Source organism: Tachypleus tridentatus, chromosome 9 (assembly GCF_004210375.1).
Source record: "Tachypleus tridentatus isolate NWPU-2018 chromosome 9, ASM421037v1, whole genome shotgun sequence".
NCBI lineage: Eukaryota > Metazoa > Arthropoda > Merostomata > Xiphosura > Limulidae > Tachypleus > Tachypleus tridentatus.
This window is the reverse complement of record NC_134833.1, coordinates 100,205,302-100,214,707: the sequence shown is the minus strand read 5'-3', so window position 1 is coordinate 100,214,707 and position 9,406 is coordinate 100,205,302.

Genomic DNA, 9,406 nt, shown 5'->3' with positions numbered 1-9,406 from the left:
CGAACTGGCGCTTTTTGTGCCATTCAACGTCATTAAAATTGCAAAACAAAACTCCACAACAAACGTTTTGTGTTTTATTGTTACGAAACTTCGTCTTGTACTGTTACTAAAAGTAATATTCAATAAATTTCTTTTTAACTTAATTTAGGTGAAACTATTAACGTTCTAAAATATAAAATAGGCTAAGTTTAGGAATTTTTAGTATGTCTGAATTATATGGCCAGGTGGTTAAGGCGTTCGAATCGTAATTCGAGAGTCGCGGGTTCGAATCCCGTTCGCACCTAACATGCTCGCCTTTTCAGCCGTGGGGACGTTATAATGTGACTGTCAATCCCACTATTCATTGATAAAAGAGTAGCCCAAGAGTTGGCGTTGGCGATGGGTGGTGATGGCTAGCTGCCTTTCCTTTACTCTTACACTGCTAAATAAGGGACGGATAGCGCAGATAACACTCGAGTAGCTTTGCGCGAAATTCAAACCAAACCCTTTTTATGAGCTGTATACCAAGCTTGGAGGCCCGGCATAGCCTGGTGGTTAAGGCACACGACTCGTGATCTAAGGATCGCGGGTTGAAATCCACTTCATTCTAAATATGCTAGCCCTTTCAGCCGTGTGGGCGTTATAATGTGACGATTAATCCCACTATTCATTGGTAAAAGAGTAGCCCAAAAGTTGGCGGTGATAACTAGCTGCCTTCCCTCTAGTCTTATACTGCTAAATTAGGGACGGCTAGCGCAGATAGTTCTCGTGTAGCTTTGCGCGAAATTCAAAAGACAAAGAAACAAACTATAGAATTTTGATTCAAATTAATTCTCCACTCGCCCCCCGCTAGGACAGCGGTATGTATCCGGATTTACAACGCTATAATTAGGGGTTTGATTCCCCTCGGTGGGCTGAGCAGATAGCCCGATGTGGCGTTGCTATAAGAAAAAAACACAAACACATTCTCCACTTTTTAAATTAAGAATTATCACCAGTATTTTATATAAAACGTTGGTCGGAATTATATTTGGAAAAGTCACTTCCAAAACTGAAAGAAAAATTATTCTTCTTTCGTTCTTAATGTTTGTCATCTTGCTTACTTCAGCACTTTTCGAAAAGGTTTCGCACAAACAAAACGATGGACATGAATTTGTAACAACTAATGTATTTATAGTATTTTACTTTTCATGACAGTGAACAAGCAAATCTGTATATTTTAACAAAATAAAACATTTGCACGAAAAAAAAAGGTTATTGTTTCTCTTTACCTGGCCGAACAAACGTGCTTCAATATATATGTAAAAACGGCTCGTTTGGGTTGAGAAAATATTTTACGTATAGGAGCGAACAACGTTTCGACCTTCTTCGGTCATCGTCAGGTTTACAAAGAAAGAAAAAGGTAACTGACCGGAAGCTGACCACATGTTTGAAAGGGCTTGTGTAACTGAAGGTCGGAATGTAGAGGGCGGTGTTAGATGGTTGAATATATAATTTTATATTATTTATTATATTATTTTTAATATATGTATAAAGGTGTAATAACATCCACATCTTCTCAATGATGTTTTTAATAAGTGTACTTGTAACACCTTCACTCTCTTAATAACGGTAAACGATGTTACAAAAGTTAATACTTTCAGTGTTACTGTGTAATAGGTAACACCTTCCGTTGCCGATAGGAAATTTTCTTTACCTAAGTACCGTTGAACGAAACTGAAACCGCCTGTATGTGACAGGAATCATGTTAAACCGAGTTTCTCAACCTTTTCCATGCATTAGTTATATCGACATCGTTTGTGGAAACTTGGAAATTTTGTTTGTTTGTTTGTTTGTTTGTTTTAAATTCGCGCAAAGCTACTCGAGGGCTATCTGCGCTAGCTGTTTTAAATTTTGCGGTGTAAGAGTAGATGGAAGGCAGCTAGTCATCACCACCCACCGCCAACTATTGAGCTACTCTTTTACCAATGAATAATGGGATTGACCGTAAAATTATAACGCCTTCACGGCTGAAAAATCAAGCATGTTTGGTGCGACGGGGATGCAAACCCGCGACCCTCAGATTACGAGTCGCACGCCTTAACCCACGTGGTCATGCCGGGCCCGAACTTTGAAATAATCTTAAGGGTTTATTACACTAAAGCCGCGGCTCGATACCCACGATTGGCACGACGCTTATTTATTCCAGTAAATAGCTTTGCGTTTTAAAAAATAAATATTTTATTAAGTGTTGTACAGTATTATGAGGTTGAAGTTCCCTGGGAGAAGAGAGTTTCAATTCCGGAAGCGGAAACAGCTTTTGAACAATGAAAAGTTCAATAATATAAAATAGTCTTTATTTTAAGAAGAACATTAACATTTGTCTAATACAGAGAAAGGAAGCTATGAATTATATATATATATACACAGAAATACAGTTATTTTAAAGGACTGCGCTCAAGAGCTTAAATGGAACTACACTAATAAAAGGTCATCTTTGAAGCGTCGGCTTTTACCTTTTCATGAATTTTTTTATTTCAGTATTTACAAAATATTCTACACTCTCTTGTCAAACGATAACGATTTTTATAACAAATAATACATATTTTATTATATTTAAATTTTCATAGTGTTAGAAAAATGAAGCTGTATCTTACAAACACCAAAGCTTTTACACTGGAGAAAACGATAATTTGTTTATGTGGTGGCCTTATAAAAATAATTCAATCTATAAATCTATCTTTTCATTCACAAGCCTACTATGAAACTGAAAAAAATACAAATACCGAAAAAGGGAATATTTCTTGCGTTAAAGCGAACTTGAAGTTGATAAATTATAAATAGGCATAACAAATTACTTACCACCTCCCTAGTGGCACAGTGGTATGCCTGCGGATTTATACTATTAGAAACTGGGTTTGGATACTCGTGATGGGTAGAGCACAGCTGGCCCTTTGTGTAGCTTTGCGCTAAATAATAAATTACTTATAATACAAAATATTAGTAAACATAGTCATACGCGAAATAGGCCGAGCATGGCCAGGTGGGTTAGAGCGTTCGACTCGTAATCTGAGAGTCACAGGCTTAAATTCCCGTCGCACCAAACATGTTCGCCTTTTCTGCCGTAGGGGCGTTATAATATGACGGTCAATCCCACTATTCATTGGTAAAAGAGTAGCCCAAGAATTGGCGGTGGGTGGTGATGGCTAGCTGCCTTCCCTCTAGTCTTACACTGCTAAATTATGGATACGGGAACTAAATGTTCTCTTAACCATTTATATAGTGAATTTTTTATGTATCTCACACTGTAAATGATAGATGTACGAAGACAATTATTATTATTTATGTCAATTATAACAAAGGGTTAATACGTTTTAAAGTTTTTAAAAGGTTCTAATACTCTGCTAGAATGATATAAAGAAAGCATTAAAATCAGCATCTTTTGGAGGGAAAGGGTTGGATTTCAATTTTTCATAGCATTCTAGTTTTGTAGAACATTTTTTATTTTTCCTAGTGGCTTGTTTTATCCAATATGCCAATTTGATTTGTTTCGTCCTACTTGGTAATTATAATATCCATGTTCATTTTCATATCTCTTAGAGTTTCGGTGAAATATAACTCTTTTTATTATATAACACACCAGGTATACATCGTGACGTGAAGTTTAGTACATCATTCCCATTAAGGTTATGATAAATCTATATTTTAAAATTAAAATGAGAAACCATAAGCTAGAGTTATTTTTTATAAATCTTTCACATTGTAAGAAGACAAATTAAAATTATTTTTTATCATGTTGAATAACTTTATATCATGAATTAGTTTTGAGTATATTTTCAAATTGGTTGTTTAGTTTTATTTCTTCATGCGTAAGTTTTTGGACGTTACAATACTGACAAATTTAATTAGCTGTTTTTTTTAGGCTATTCGCTGTTTTAATTGTAAGATCGTACGAGTAAAAACAAAAGAGATATGTTATAATATGTCAATAACGTTACTATATCTGCCATATCCAGTGCCAACGATTCCTTTTGCTTAATACCATGGCTAATAAACTTGGTTGGGATATGATAGGCATAGCAGTGGTCTAAATGCTATTTTATATCATAAACTTTCATCAATAATATTATTATGGTGTTATGGTGTGAACTAGACTAAATAAGGTAATTGCAATTATTATTAAATTTATTTAGCTCATTTTCTAAAACGATTTTTAGAGTTAGGGTTAATAACTCAGCACTGATTTGTTTATTTTATATTCAACATTAGTTTTTTTTCTCATTTTTATTTGAAATAAATTTACTATTTTTTAAAAGAACTTGCGAAGCAATAAGCTAATATTCATGTTACCGGAGCGGGTCAACCAACCATAATGTGAATGGGAGAAAACTACACTAGTAATTCTAAGAACTTAGGAGTGAAAGCAAATAATAATATGTTATTCAACCTCCCTAGATATACCTTATCCAGTGCTGATGAGGCGTTTTACTTAATACTAGAGCTTATCAGGTCGGCTGGAATACAAAAAACATTATAGTGGTTTGGGCCCTTCAAACTCTGTTTTTCCGATTGGAAACTCTTAATTATTGATACGTCTTTATGGAAGCACTTTTTTTTAGGAGGAATTTATTCTTTAAATACTTCCTTACAGTAGGCTAATTTTATGGTATTTTCTGAAAATAATTTTAAAATATGTTTGTTTCCTCGTGGATAACATAAATAATAAGTTTCAAAGAGAATACATTGGGCAAATAACCAACAGTACCCCGATCCAATTCTGAGGATATTCTAATGCAACCAAATAGTGAGATAGGATACTCTCAACCTCAAATCGCGTAACACGTTTCTATCGAAAGAGTCGCAAACGTTGAATTATTCTATTTATGTTTTAGGAGCACGCTATTTACTACACGACACCATTCTCAGAAATATAGACAATAACACAAAATAATAATTACATGAAGAATTTTTATGAGTTGGCTTTTAGCACATTTAGAAATGTTAGCCTCAACACTTGAAACGAAACTATTGATGGAAGCTTAGCTTTGGCTTAACGTATCAACGTTTACTAAAACGTTATTTATAAAACGTAAACTTTATTTAGGTTTACAACTGAACTTAAGGTAGTGCAATTAGCTTCAACTAGCTGGAAAGGTCCCCATTAATCTCTCTTCTAGTGGCACAGTGGTATGTTTGCGGAATTATACTACTAAAACCCCTTGGTGGGCAGATCACAGATAGCCCTTTCAGTAGCTTCGTGCTTAATAACAAAAACAATCCATTAGTCCTCTATGTACTTTTTCTTCAAGTGGATAAAAAATGCCTAATCAGCAAAGAGGAACGAAAAGAATCGAATGTAATTAATTGCTGAAATAATTGTATATAAAACTTCAAACCTTAACCCACAGAAATACGAAAATAGTATAATAACCAAAGAAATAAGTTTTTAAAAAATGAAGTAGATATAACATTAGAAAATAACATTTTCAGTTTAGTTACCTCATATCAAGTTGCAAGGCATATATATCTTAGATATTTATAAATGATGACACAGTCATCTAATCATATACATCATCATTCAGACAGAAGACCATTTGATTGCAGAAACGTGGTTGCCATCGGTAACATGATGTAGTTCATTAGTTAAATAGCCAAAAACAGACAACTACAACCAATAAGAGGTCTAGTATGGCCTGATGGTTAGGACAATTGACTCGTAATCTATGGGTCGCGGGTTTGACTTCTATATCCAAACAAGCTCGCTAAACACTCTAAAGCTCCAAAAATTGAAAATGTGACATGGCATGGTACCGGTGAGAAGCACTTGATGAGTTACAGTTTTGGTTTTAGGTGATGACACATTTCACATCCGTTTATAATTTGCAAGGTATAATGTAACCATTTGCAAAAAAAATTGTGAATATATTTTTGGTTCTAATTGATTTCTTACAGTGTAGTGTCATTTGTTCCCTAATTCTTGCAAGATTATTTAACTTTCCGTTTAGATATAAGATTTCAATTCCTTGATAACAAGAAACCCATTTGAAATAAAAATGTATCTCAGAATGACTGGTATGGGATCTAGGAATGTCCGCTCAAAACGTTGTTATCTGCTTTATTAATAAAAGTGTTAATACCCATATCAGGCGCTGTGAGATACAAGACGGCAATTCGTCTGAAGGTTTTTAACAGACTTTAACAACGTCTTTTAAAGTTTATTTGAGGAGGAACTTTCAAGTTTCTCGCTTACATTTTCATTGATCTTTTAGCCTTTTATAAACTGTCACTTTCAATGAGTTATTTAAATCGGTTTGGTATTTGTATATTCAGTTTTCATAGGCAATTGGAACTGTTTCAGGAATCGATTTTCTTCTTGAGTCTTCATTTGAAAGAAATGACATGTTTAAAAACTAATTCCAGTTTTAAGTTTACTGAATTGGCTATTTTTTCTAGTTCTATCAGTTGAAAATTAGAGACGAATTGCACAAATATTTCATGTGTATCTTTGTGTGAATATCCCAAATAAACAACTAGGACTTGTCATTGTTTGTGACTGGAAGCTGATTTGCAACTAGTAATACAAGTTCATTTCCATTTATATGTATTTGATTTTAAAATTTTCATGTCACCGTATTGTAATTGTAATATCCTGAATCACAGATCTTAATATACTTATTCTTTGTAAATTTCCATTTTTCGTTACTCTATATACAACTTTAATTTGTCTTTGGTATAGTTAGCTGATGGAGTAATTTGTTTATTGGAACAATAGAACTTTATGAAAACATCCAAATAAATTAAATATATCGAACGGTTACATAAGGTGAACGAATAAATTTACAAGGAGAAAGATTGAATACATTGAAACATTATCCACGGGAATACATAACAAAATTATATTAACATAAATATAAAATAGTAGTAATAAAGATAAAATGGGGGCGTGTCAGATGGCTACATAAAGGAAAGCTAAGCTCGCAAAAAACACTTTTCATATTTTCAGGTGTGTGTGATAAAAAAGAGAAGTGTGAAATTAATGTTTAGATCAGTAGAATTAGTTAAATTATCAATGCATCAGCGCTTTTAAATTGATTATTGTTTTTTTATTTAAACAACAGAGTATTTTCTAAATAGAACTATATCATTAACTCTCCATCAAAAGGATCTGGTAACATGTAGACGCTAGAAGATACCACACAATCAAACATCCACTTCAATAAGGCATTATTAATTAATGGTATTTTGTACATCTCTCTATAATAGATAGCATGCTTGGTCTACGAATCCAAGGTTACATATAATTTTTAAACTGCAATTTCAACTTAACAAGCTCAAATGTTTTGTCATTCACACTGATAAAATAAACCATATAGTAGGATATTTGTCGCTCATTGTTCCAGAAGAGAAGCTTATAATCGCATCAGTCTTCTTTGAAGTGACTTCTGTGACGAATATTTTTCAAAATTCACCTAGTGGGTGAGGCACTGAAACTTCTTCTGGTTGGTGAGACACTCAATTTGCAATCTGCAGGTCGCAGATTGTTGTCAAACGTGTTAACCCTTTCAGCTGTTGTGTCATTATAATTTGACAGTGAATTCTACTAGTTATTGGCAAAGCGTAGTCCAAAAGCAGGCGGCTGGTGATATTGACTAGATGCTTACTTTGTAGTCTATCATTTCAAGATCAGGGACGGAAAACGCAGATACCCATTGAACAGTTTCAACGAACAGAAACTTTTCTGTCTTTTGTAGTAGTATATGCAACCAGTTGGAGAATCTTTTCGTTAACTAAATGCATCTATTAAATTTCAAAAGTTACAATAGAATTTCAGCACAAAACTTGCGAATGTGTACTATGAATCAATATTATTTAAAATTCTACTAGTTTATTCAGTGCCATGTTCTTTATCTATTGAAATAATTTGGTAGTTTTGGTCTTTGTCACATCTAACTGTTTCATAAAACAGTGCACGCCTTAACACACTAAAAGAACATTATCACACAGGAACCTCAAGGTTTGGATCAAGTGAAATTGTGTCGTATTGGACCAAAGTACAGTGAAAAGAACAAAAAGAGAAAAACTTCTTTTAAAGAATTGAAAAGCTTGTTGGTTAATAAAACCTTTGTATTTCAACATGGTAGTTTATCCTCGAAATTTTATGTTATTGTCTGTAAATTCATATAACACGTTAGTCAAATGTACACTATTAGCTTTTATTTTATAGTAACTAGATTGATCTAAATATGGAATTAATTGTGTTTATGACATCTATTTTATAAATAGTTTGAAAGTTATAAAGACCTCAATAAAGAGCAATTTATCAAAAAATGTAGTTCAAAAAAATTTTGGAATTTTGCTTTGATGTGCATAAGTCGATTAGTAACATTCTACAAATCAAAAATGTCACGAACAATTAGTCCCTATCTCATGTTTGATTGATTAACTGATTATGAAAGGCGTACATTCTGCAGCCAAGTTGCAATGGTACCCACTTGGTCATGAGGACATTCACAGTTTGTTTGATTTTGTTTAAGCGCAAAGCTGAACAGTAAGCTATCTACGATATGCTTACCTCAAAGATTTAATCCCGAAGTCTAGTGTTAGAAGCCTTAAACTGCTGAGTGGTCGTGAAGGTAGGCGTTCATAGAGTAAGTATTCCCTTTCATTATAATCATTGATGTTTAACACAAACACGAATAAATCTGAATACTTCTACAAGTATCACAAGCGTTAGCAAAATGGCCTATTAGATGATTTGTGAATTGTAGAAAAGAGTTAGAAGGCGATCAACCAAAAATTTACGTAGTTTAAAGGTAGATTAGCATTATAAATTTTTTAAAGGTAGTTTAGCATTATAAATTTTTTAAAGGTAGTACACCATTTTGTCAGTTTTTTTTTCTGAATAGATAAAAATTGAAACCCAAGGGTGAAGAAGAGTTGTATACTTTTTATTACAGCATTTATTTTGTTTTGAATATTTTTATGGTAATTCTATTGATAAACAACCATCTCTACTTTCCATTGGAAGTTTAATTTTTCCTATTTATAAAGTATATTCTTTAGAAACTGTTACGTTCTATCCATTGATATGTAGCGCCATCAGTTGGGTTAAAAATATATTTAAGTTGGTACATGGCATGTTTATCACTTATATATATGGATTTCTTTCATCAAAATGTTGTAAGCATATACTAAGAGACCAATGAAGTAAGTCGCTTAGGAGCTGTCCCCGCTAATGGGATCAGGTAGGTAGGTAAGTAGACGAAAAAGCTACTGTTTTAAAAAAATTTGAATTGATATACTGGAAATGTTCGCAACATGTTTAGCGTATTATTAGTACACATGCTCTTAATATATCGTAACCAATACGTTTAGTGATCTCTTTCATACTTAGTAATTCGGTAAGGTGGTTTCTCGGTGCGTGAATTATTTGGAATCCTTGTTGGGT